Source organism: Cricetulus griseus, chromosome 4 (assembly GCF_003668045.3).
Source record: "Cricetulus griseus strain 17A/GY chromosome 4, alternate assembly CriGri-PICRH-1.0, whole genome shotgun sequence".
In the NCBI taxonomy this organism is placed as follows: domain Eukaryota; kingdom Metazoa; phylum Chordata; class Mammalia; order Rodentia; family Cricetidae; genus Cricetulus; species Cricetulus griseus.
This window is the reverse complement of record NC_048597.1, coordinates 166,923,565-166,932,577: the sequence shown is the minus strand read 5'-3', so window position 1 is coordinate 166,932,577 and position 9,013 is coordinate 166,923,565. Positions and strand designations below refer to the sequence as shown.

Below are 9,013 nucleotides of genomic sequence, written 5' to 3'. Positions count from 1 at the left end.
GTATGTCTAGGTCATATGGCAGTTCCAGTTTTAGGTTTTTGAAGAATTTCCACACTGATTTCACAGAGGCTGGACCAATTTCCATTCCTATCAACAGTGTAGAAGGGTGTCACATTTATGGAAATTGCAAAAATGGGAAACACAGTAGATATTTCCTGTCGTTTGAAGCCAGATAGGAACTGAGGGTCTTGGTGAATGTGAACATAAAATACAGCATCTTGAAGGTCTAATACTGTGAACCAAGAGCTTATGGAGGGTATCAGCCCCAAGAAGGTATAAGGATTGGGAATTATGGATTATGTCAGGACTATAGCCTCTTTGTGGGCCTCAGGTCAGAGACCAATCTGTAGGATCCATCTGGCTTCTTTACTGCCAGATAGGGATGTTGCATGAAGAGTTACAAGGGCACAGAAACCAGGGACTTATCCATGAGAAGCTGTGAGCTCTTCATTCTTGGGCCTTCAGGGGAAGCTGCTGGGCTCATCAACCGTAGTGGTGGAAGAAGTGGCTGTTAGCGTCCAGGGAGGGAAGTAGCTCAGACATCAGGGGTACGTTTTGGATGTTGCTCTAGTAAAGACTCTAGGGAGGGCTTTTTGGCCCCAGAGAGCTCCTGACTACTACAGGCCAAGAGGACTAGGTGTTAGGAAGGACATAAGAGTCTCTGGAGTTTCAAAAAGCTTGAACTGGGTCTGAGTTCCCACATGGTATCTCCACCCCAGAAATAGACAGCTTGGTAGGACCAGACAGGAACGAGTAGAAAGATGCTTGCCTATTGGACAAGTCAAGATTGGTGGGAAATGGGATGGGTAGAGCTTCTGGTGAAGTAGGCACTGGATAACCAACCATAGGAGGTGCCGGGGTGGGAAAAGTCACTCCCTTATCAGTAAGTGCTGTAATCTTGGTCCTTGGCAATCTAGGGTAACCTAAAGCTCATCTCCATGGAGAGAGGAAAACACAGAAGCCTTATAACCTCGGTACCCCGTCAGTCCTCTTTGTTACACTCTTTGTAGTTTAGGATGAAGATATGGACATTTGGCATTTTTCCATTTTAATCTAATCAAGGTACCCTTGGTTGGAGGTCAGACTTCCCTCATGTAGAAAAGAGGGGCATTTGCTTCCGATGGGCCCCACTTTGCAGATTGGACATTGGCCGGGGAGGCTTCTAGCCTGGAAGATTTAGGCACTTTCTGACTGAAATGTGCTGCCTGACCACAAGGGTAGTGGAAGTCTTTTGACCAGAGTCTGGTTTAGGGCCTTAGACTGAAGTGTTTAGCCACTAGGTGGCGCTCTAGCATTTCCTGATCTGGACAAGGAGCCAGCAGTCCTGTATGTACTAAGACAGCTTGACATGTTGAACCTTTCCATCCTCCAGTTTGGCTTTTCTGGCTCTTGAGGTCTCTTGGCTATTAAAGAACGTGAAGGATGTATCTAATAAAGGGAAAGGAGTCTGGGTCCCTAGTGTGGTATTTGAAGTTGTCTGCTCCGTGGAGAAATTTGGCTTATTAAATATACAGCCAGGATAGATTAGCCAGCCTTCCTAACTCCAGGGGTCTACATTGGTACACTTGTGCATGGTTTCAGCTAGCCTAAATTGAAAGAGACCAGGATTCTTGGCAGCTTCCTGTGTTGCATTCTACAAGTTGTTATGGCTAATGGGTTTGATAATGGCATTTTAATTCCCTTTAATACATAGTTAATCATATTATCTCAGTCCTTCCCTCGTCATTTCTCACATCAGTGCCCTGATATGGCCAGTGGGATCCTATAATAGTCATAGTTATGGAACCTGGCCTGGCTGTAACTGGATGATGAACACGAACCTCATCAGGCACATGCTAAGGACCAGATGAGGCTTCTCATGTGTGCGGCAGGTGGATAGAGCCGTGGAGCCGCATTGTTAGCCAAGGTCAAAAGCTCAGTGTCCCTTTGAATTCCTTAATGAAGGTGGGGGGGTCATAGCTAAAATATACTGATTTGGTGTATATTTGGGACAGATGAGGGGGAAAAGGGATGTGTAACTGAGCAGTACCAAGGTTCCCCATTAGCGACCTCACCAAGGGGAAAATTCTCTACTGAAGGAATAGCTTTTCATTGTTCATGTGTGCAGCAGGTAAACCAAGCGGTGGTGGTGCACACCTTTGATCCCAGCACTCGGGAGGCAGAGGCAGGCAGATCTCTGAGTTCCAGGCCAGCCTACTCTACAAAGTGAGTTTCAGGACAGCCAGGATTGTTACACAAGAGAAACCCTGTCTAGAAAAACCAAACAAAAATTATGTAGATGCTGCTATGTTAGATCAAAAGCTACAATGAACCCTCTAAATTCCCTAATGTAGCTGAAGGGGATCCTGGCTGAAGGGTGCTAATTTGTATTGTATTTGGGACAGATTGGGCACGGGGAAGGGAATGTGTAGCTGATGGTGCTACGATCCTCATTAGTTACCTTGAAAAGAGGAAAGATGTTCTCTGAAGGACTGGGGATGGCTTTTCTTGTTCCCCGAGTTCCTATATGAAGTTCCTGAGCCAGTGTGATGGAGAGAATGCATCAGGGTAAAGAGGGTGTGGTTGGAAAGAGATCTGGAGGGAGGGAGGAGGAGGGGGGAGTAGTTGAAGAGGAAATGAGGGGAGGAATAGGCAGAGGAGTAGGTGGTAGTAGAGACCTGGAAATTGAGCATGGATGTATACAAAGGAGAGACCATCAAGGATGTCAACTGTGGCTGAGTTTAAGAAACATCACAAGTGTAGGATAATCTAGTAAAGTACATAGGACATTCCTCTTGCATCCTAGGGTCTTGTGACAGTCATGAAGGCTTGGTTATAAGAAATATCAGAGTCCTTTCCTAAGTTACAAACAAAGAAATATAATTGCAGGATGCAGTAATGGCTCAATGGGCCCTGAGGCAGCAGGCATATGGATCTTGAAGTGTGTTAAGGGTCAAGTTTTGCTGCAAAGGAAATTTTTCAGAATCTGAGGATGAAATTTAGACTATTTATTTATTGAGACAAGGTTTCTCTGTGTACTCCTGGCTATCTTGGAACTCACTCTGTAGACCAGGTTGTCCTTGAACTCACAGAGATCCACTTGCCTCTGCCTCCCAAATGCTGGGATTAAAGGCATGCGCCACCACCACCCAACCTAGATCAGTTTTTAAGACTACATCCCAGGGGTGAGTCAGAAGAGATAGAGAACACAGAACCTGTCACAAGGGCCCCAGAGAAGTACATTTACCTGGGAGGGCAACAGACTTGTGTTGTCAGGGTGAGACCCAGTTCTCAGTGCACTGATTTGACTGAGGCATGCTCCAATATGAGGCACCCTCTTACACAAGAATCTCTCTCAATTCCCAGAGGTGGGATACTGTTTCTCTCTGGAGCCAAACCAACCTTGTTGGTCATAGACTGACCTTGGAGGGAAAGCTCACAAACTAAAACTGTCACAAATTAGTACTTTGTGTCACAAACCAGTCATGAGGGAAAGTGAAGGGAACTCATTGTCCTGGAGAAAATGGAAACCTAGTTTCTAGTAGGTCTTTTGGTTCGGAAGTCTGGCACAAGCCCTGTCAGCCACATGCTCAGCCCCTCTCCACTCCAGAGGGCTGTGACAAATGCCATAGCGGGAGACCAGGAGAGCGTTGGTAGAAGGATCCTTACCATATGTGCAGGTCCATCTAGCTACTGCTGTCATCTGCACCACACGGAGAAGGTGGGGTCTCACAGGAGGAATTAAAATGTCTCTTAACCCTTGTTGACTACAGGCCAGTCTCCTTTACCATTGCCTACAGACCCTACTCAAGTATACCCATGGCCAGGCTTCTTTTGTTGCAAGTGGGAAGTAAGACTTTCCACGAGGGACAGAAAGGAACTCCTTTACCTTGATGGGTGCCAGCAGCTCAGAGTTATGGGCTGAAGGCCTCGGGGTCTTCCTGAAGAGCAGCTCAAGAATCCTAAGTGGCCCATGGGTCAGTTAGCTGACCTCCACAAGTGTTAGAATGAAGAGAGGTCAAGGGAGGCACGAAGACTAGTTTTATGTCAACTTGACACAAGCTAGAGAGAGTCATTTTGAAAGAGGGAATGTCACTTGGAAACATGGCCCCCATGGCCCCCTATGGGCAAGCCTGTGGTGTGTTTTCTTGACTGATTGACAGGAAAGGCCCAACTCACTGTGAATGGTGTCACTCTGGGCTGGTGAGCGTGGATGGTATAAGCTAGCCAAGGGAAGGAAGCCCAGTAAGCAGTGTTCCTCTACGGCGTCTGCATCAGTTTCTGCCTTCAGGTTCCTGCCTTTGAGCTTGTGCCTTAACTTCACCTATTTAAAGGACTACAACATAGCAGACTTTCTTTTGAGTCACCAAGCAGCTCCCAAATAATGGCATGGAGACTTCTTACTAGTTTTGAATGCTCAGCCTTAGCTTAGCTTTTATATTAATCTGTTTCTCTTCATCTATGTTTTGCCTCGGTTTTTTTTTACCTTTCTTCCTTTCCCTCCCTCCCTCCCTCCCTCCCTTCCTTCCTTCCTTCCTTCCTTCCTTCCCTCCTTCCCTGCTTCTCCCATCTGGCTGTCAGCTGCCTGGCTTCTGGCTGTGGGCATGTTCCTTTCTTCCTCCCTCGTTCTCTCCTCCTCCTCCTCTATCAAGTCTAGATTTCTCTTACTTATTCTCTCTGCCCTCCAGCCCTGCCTATCCATCTCTTGTCTAGCTATTTATCTTTCAACTTTTTATTAGAGCAATCAGGTGTCTTGGGCAGGCAAGGTGAAATAAATGTAACACATCTTTACATCATTAACAAAGACAGCAGAAACAAACGTAGCACACCTTCCCATAGTTAAAGTAATGTTCCACAGCGTAAGCAAACCTAACACATCTTTGCCTAGTTAAAATAATGTTCCACAACACTATGAGCTGTAAGATGAAATAAACCCGTTCCTCTCCAAGTTCCTTTTGATCAGGTTGTTTAACACAGCAGTAGAAACTCTAAGACAAAAGGCAAAGAAAAAGTTCTCTGTCCAGAATGCCGATATGTGCAGGGGATGCCAGTGAAAAGACAATGCACGGGAGCAAATGTATTGAGCAGACCAGATCAGAAGTAGAAAAGGTTAAAGAAAAATTATTTTTAAAGGTCCTTCCAGGAGAGAGAGAAATACAGCAGGTGAGTTCTCTGAATCATTCCTCGAGAAGGAATGGGGTTCTTACAGAACATACACCACTCCCAGGAGGCTCATGTCTGGATAGATGAGTAAGCATCTCATCATCTAGGTAAAAATTAAATTTTATAGCACCACTTATTTTTCTTTATATTGGTCACCTGGGGTAAAGTGTCGGGGTCCTTAGGGGTTAGGCTTCCATTTTAAACTTTTTGTGGTGCGGTACCCTGCACTGTGTTGTGCCACGCCCTGCACTTGTGTTGTGTGCTATACCTTGCCCCAGGTAGAGCTCATTGGGGTTTTGCTTCTCTCTTTAGGTTAAGCTCCACAGAGCAGGGTTCCCCACCTCCCTATTATGTTTCATTTAGGATTCCTGGTTTCTTACATGAATCTCAGTCTGACTTGATAGTAAAGGGTCTTTTCATTCCTTTGTCAGTTAGCTGTGGTTCTCCAGTACCTTTCCCCACCACTCACCTGTCCCCACAGCTGACCATCCATTGTTTCAGCATTATATGAGGAACATACTGTATTTTCCCACAGTCTTCCTTCTAAACACTCCTCCTAATACTCCTATAGAACCTCCTAAATACTTCTATAAAAGACAGTGCAATAGGATCTGGGGGATGATAGTATTTCTTGAAAAGATGTAGGACAGATGATGAATGGCATTAGTAAACTGAACTCACATATTAAAGTAATGACAATGAAGACCTGATAGAGTACAGCCATAGAAGTTTAAGAAAAGAGAAACCACAAAAATGATGGTCAATTTCTTGACTCTTTATAAAATTGGCACAGAGATCAGGGTTAAAAGCATTGGAGGCTGGAAGATGAGTCAGAAGTTAAAAGAACTTGCTGCTCTTGCAGAGGACCAGGGTTCAGTTTCTAGCACTCACATGGCTTCTGACAACTGTCTGTAACTCCAGTTCTCCAAGGGATACAATGCTGTCTTCTGACTTCATCAGGCACCACACACACAGAGTAGGTATACATATATGTAGTCGAAAAACTCATATACATAAAAATTGTGTTTTTAAAACAGAACTGCTGTGGAATAATCCTGTCACTGTGAATATATTACTCTCATTGATTAATAAAGAACTGACTGGCTGGTAGCCAGGCAGGAAGTATAGGTGGGACAGCCAAACTGAGAATGCTGGGAGGAAGGCAGAGTCAGAGAGGATGCTGGAGATGCAAAGGGATTAGGATGTGTAGAAAATGAGGTAACACACCACAAGCCACTTGCCAGAAGGTAGATAAGAAATACAAGTTAATTTAAAATGTAAGAGTTAGCTAGTAACAAGCTTGAGCTATTAGTCAGGCATTTACAATTAATATTACGTTTCTGAGTGATTAATTGGGGGTGGCCATGGCACAGGAAAACTCTACCTACACAGATCTTGAGAAATTTTTCAATAATCTGAAATTTGTTTTATAAATAAAACCTTATGAAAATGACATGTCAGTGAGTTAGATGAGGTCTGTTTATGCAACACTTTGTCCCTTTTGGTTATGAGCCTATCATTTAACAGCTGAGCCATCTCTCATGACCCATTTAAAATAATTTTGTAGGAAAAGTGATGCCCAATCACTGCTTGACTTAAGTCTACTCTTCTTTATACCTCCTCCCCCACTCAATCATTCAGGGCTGAAAATCAAACCCAGGATTTCATGCACACTAGTTAAGCACTCTACCTACTGAGCTACATCCTCAGCCTGATTTGTTGATTTCTGAGTATTAGCAAATAATTGTAATTGTAACTAAAATTTGTTAAACATAAGGTAAAATGAACTTGCCAAATTCTAATTGCTACATATGAAACTTTGGTCTCTGTTTTAAGTGGACTGCCTGTGAATGGACTTTAAAAAAAAAAATATATAGGTTCTCTTGAGAGAAATGGGAACTAAGATATATTGCATATTTGAAATTTTAAAGAATTTTGTACATTCTAAACTTGGCCTAGTGGTGCATACCTGTAATTCTGTCATTTGGGAGGCTAAGGCTAGAAGATCCCTATGAGTTTGATGCAAGGGAGGGGGATGGAGGGGGATGGGGTGAGAAAGAGGGAGAGGGATGGGGTGGGGAGGACTAACTGGGAAAGAGATGGGCTTCTGAAACCTCAAGCCCACCCCCAGTGACACACTGCCTCCAACAAGGCCACACCTCCTCCAACAAGGCCACACCTCCTCCAACAAGGCCACACCTCCTCCAACAAGGCCACACCTCCTCCAACAAGGCCACACCTCCTAATCCTTCCCAAAGAGTTCTACTAACTAGGAGCCAAACATTCAAATATATGAGCCTATAGGGGCCATTCTCACTCAAACCACATAGGATCATTGTCTAATCTTTTGTTAAAAAATAAGTGGTACACACTGTTAACCCCTGTATTTCAAGTTTGGAAATACATATTTGCAAGCAGCAGTACAACAGTATTCATGAAGAAGGCATAATCTCCAAGCTTTATGAAAACATCTTTGCTACCAATACATTTCTAAATACAAAACTTACCAACTGTGTAGCTAGAGAAATTCACTTTCAAAGCAGATAGAATTCAGTCTGTAGGTGTGAATGGTATAAACGACAGTCTTTTTTTGTTGTTGTTTTTTTGTTTTGTTTCGTTTTTTAGTCCCCCTGCAAAAGCTTGGAACAGGAGGTCCCACAAAGGAGCCAGAGTTGTATTATGGCATTCAGTTAGGCCAGAGCTGGGAATACCTCCAGGTCATTTACATCAGGGCCAGAAGCACTTGACTTATCAGTCCTGCTGCCGTAGTTTGGATGCCACCATGCCCACATCTACCACGTCCTCCCTTGCCACAACATCATGGGTGGCCTAGGTCTCTGAAATTGATCTCTAGTTGAGACATTATATCGTTTGCTGGCTTCCAGAAATGGTGGTCCCTAACCGAATCTTCATCATGAGCCTCTTTATGCTCTGATTTATGCACAACAAATCCCTGTTTTCCATTGTCCATCAGCACCATCATTTGGTTTTCAGATATTCTACCTTTCTTCAGTCTTTATTTTGAATAGCTTTGCACTCATCCAAAGTCATCTCTTTTGGACCCTCCTCCTTAACCTCTTCTAGTCATTCTTATTTCAGTGTCTGCCACCAGGTGCCCTTCACCTTCATGAGTTTCCTCAGTCACATTTGATTGATCCAAATCGGTCAATTTGTCTTTGACAGCTCCCCAGTTGTGAGACCCACGGTCTCCATGTTCACCCTCATGCTTCAGGCCAGATCTCTCACTTGTGCTATGCCTATCAATTCACACTTGCCACGAGAATCAAATCGACTGCCTCGGCCCATTCCACGCCCACAGCCTCCTCGACCTCTTCCGAGACCGCCTCAGCCTCAGATAGGCCATTCAACAATTGGCCTATCAACTGAGAATTCACCTCCTTCACTCTTTTCTCCAAGTGGCTTTTCAAATCTTTTGTTCTGAGGTGGTCACCTTTTCAGTCTCCTGTCAGTTATTTTCCCTTCACCCTGAAGTTGTTGATCAGGTCTTCTTTCAACGTGGCCCTATTCCTCCCTTCTTAAGGGCCACCTGCTGCTGTGTCCCCTCCTTTTTGTCAGTCACACTGACACTGGGGGTAATGGGTTATTATGGTTTTTATGGGACTCTATGCAGCTGTTTGCCAGCCACCTTGGAGTTGGTCTGGGTCACAGCCCCTGCTGCACTCTTTGGCCCCAGGATCTCCACCACCACTCCAGCCAGTTTCTTTTTTTTCTTGTTCTCTGCTGCCTTCAGTACCCCAAAGGGTCCAATCTGTTGTCAAGTAGCTGGTTGAATCAGTTGGTGACCACACAGCCTTTCTGTAGGTGCCCAGACATGATGGTGACCCGATGGCACGTTTCTCCTCATTACAGT

General features: G+C 44.6%; 1 pseudogene; it reads right to left on the bottom strand.

The window, feature by feature from the left end:
* Positions 1–7,832: 7,832 nt before the first annotated feature.
* Positions 7,833–8,976, bottom strand: LOC100757569 (annotated as a pseudogene).
* Between the last annotated feature and the right edge of the window lie 37 nt (positions 8,977–9,013).